Raw genomic sequence first — 2,500 nt, 5'->3', positions numbered from 1 at the left:
GGAAGTACATTCTGAACTGGATGCGAACCCTGGTCAATGAGGATGACCACTGAAAACGCTAATCAAGTCGCGTTAACATCAATTAAAAAAAAAAACACAACCAACCATCATCATCTTCGCCCCATCATCCTCCTCCGACCTGCGAATGGCGATCGGCTCCCTCCCTCCGATCGCTAGCCACCCTGGAAGCCTGGCCTCACCTGGAAACACTGGCAGAGAGCAAGCCAGACACAGACAACGAACTGACAACGGGCCCGGTAACTGGACGGGCGGTCAATGGAGGAGAAGGAAGGAAGACATCCCGTGAATCACGCGCCTGGAATTCGCCACCGGAACTGGGGATGCAGCGAGTGGCAGGCCAGCAAGTGCCAGCGGCGGTGTAACCAAAGCAAACGGCCACGTAACCACAATGTCACTCCAAAGGCACCCTCTTTAGACCCATGATGATGAGAGAGGATGCTCAACCGAAGGATCAGATCAGATCACATGATCGGTGACTTGATGGGTTACGGTTGGTAGTTTGGTTTGGTTTGTCATCACCCTTTGGCTGGCACTCCGCCCGGTTTTTCACCTTTCACCCCCCCCCCCCCCCCCTCACATCCACTCACCCATACATTCGACCGTTCTGCTGCCCAAACTTGCCCACCGCCCTCGGGAGGGGGAGACGATCGTTCTGTTGGAGAGCAAGAGGGAGAGAGCGAAAAGCGATTGATAAAAATAGAAAGAGACAGAGAGAGAGAGAGAGAGGTGGAGGTGGTGTAGCTTGCTTCAGTTCTGTCCGCGCTGTCACCGATCGCTGAACCGTAGCTCCTCGCCCAAAGACAGTGGAGTCTTCCGGATGCAGTGTCGCTGGATCTTACACCGAAGCCAACGTCTTGAAACGTCGCTGAAGATACACCCCGCGCCCCACCCTTTCTAGCATAATGGAAGCAGCGCAGAGGGTTCTGCCGCCCAGGCCAGGTTAGTTTCGTTAATTTGTTATTAATAACCAATGATGGTGGTGGTAGTGGTGGTGACTTACCTTTTAGTCAAATTTCACATGCCGAGGGAATTACAGTCAGCCGCCAGGACGACCGGCACACGGGAAAGCTTTATTTTTGTGTAAAATAATTAGCAAGAGAGAGAGAGAGAGAGAGAGAGAGAGAGAGAGAGCAAACCGAGAATTAGAAACCGAACAGTGGCACCGGAACCCCCAGAACAGGCAACTCGCAAAACAAGCAAGGAGAGAGTGAGGAAGCAGTGAAGCAAACAATCAGCATGAATTGGTCTGATAATGAAGTGTCTTAACTACAGGAAATTCTACCAAAATTCCCGATAATATAGAAGCAGAGAAGCAACAACAAAGCAAACAAAAAAAAAGCGGGCGGCTGCGCCTCCGATTGTGCTCGCGTGTCGTCGTGGCGAGGTCCATCCCGATGCAAACAGGATCCGCTTGACGGTCGCGGTGCAATAAGGACACAGATAAACGGTGGGAAACGTTACACAGCTAGCTAAGCACACAAATACACACAACAACAAACACACACAACAGCATAGGAGCACCCAAAACTGCACAGTAGACGACATTGTAAGTAATCGCGGGGATCACGTGATCGCGTGATCGTGCATGTCGACAGCTCCTGCTCAACTCATTGGTATATATGTATAGCGAAGACAGAGAAAGAGAGAGTGTGTGCGTGTCTGTGTATAGGAAACGGAGCGATAAGGACATTTTAAACCCGAAAACACGACGCCAGCGAAATAAGAAGAACGTAGCAATCCCCTGCTGGTGGCATCAATCTTAGTTTCTATCTTGTTGAGTGAAATAATCAAAATGGCGTCAACAAAAAGGGGCGGAACACACGCAACAGCCCCTCATTGTTGGCCATAAACCGGGGGGGGTAAAAACACAAATCAAACACTGTTGCTGGTACTGCTGCAAAGATTACATGTTTGGCGACAGCAGTTGCACGCGTGTAGCAGCAGCAACAACCACCCCAGTAAGAAGCTGATGCCAGTGCGCGTAGTGTATAGCATTCGAGCGGTGAAGCCGTGTGCAAAGCCTCCCACATGCAGACGGACGCGCAAACAAGTCTTACGAATCCTACTACTATGTACTGTTAGATAACGATTTTTTACTCTGCAACCTGTAGCTAAGTCGTGTACTGGTCACCAAATGAGACACAGATACACACTAGGTACGCGTGTGCGCGAGATAGGTAATGTGTCTGTATTTTGTATCGAAACACGGAGCTAACCGGGAGCGGAAAGAGACTCTAGGCTAGTGTGTTTGTTTGGGTCATTACGCGAAAGGAAAGTGAACAAAACGGCGCACGGTACGCACGCACGCAGGAGCAGGAGACGTGGGAAAGTGTGTGCCACGCTAAACCTTTCCTACGAAGCATTATTGTATCTGTAGTTAGTCATTTGTATCAGATGTCGTGCGATCGACGACGACGACGCAAAACTCTCATCAAAAAAGGTTGGTGAAATGAAAGGAAGCGAACGACCTTGAGGTCAG

General features: G+C 50.2%; 1 protein-coding gene across 1 annotated transcript in view; it reads left to right on the top strand.

The window, feature by feature from the left end:
• Positions 1 to 189, top strand: part of LOC126569244 (acetylcholine receptor subunit alpha-like 1) — a 12,340-nt gene extending 12,151 nt beyond the window's left edge. The window contains exon 8 of the mRNA XM_050226213.1: positions 1 to 189. This exon is cut by the window's left edge and continues 232 nt beyond it. The gene's annotated coding sequence lies outside the window, so the exon portion shown is untranslated.
• The last annotated feature ends 2,311 nt before the right edge of the window (positions 190 to 2,500 follow it).

This window comes from Anopheles aquasalis, chromosome 2 (genome assembly GCF_943734665.1).
Source record: "Anopheles aquasalis chromosome 2, idAnoAquaMG_Q_19, whole genome shotgun sequence".
NCBI classification, from domain to species: Eukaryota; Metazoa; Arthropoda; class Insecta; order Diptera; family Culicidae; genus Anopheles; species Anopheles aquasalis.
The sequence above is the reverse complement of the archived record's forward strand: the minus strand, read 5'-3'. Positions and strand labels throughout refer to the sequence as shown.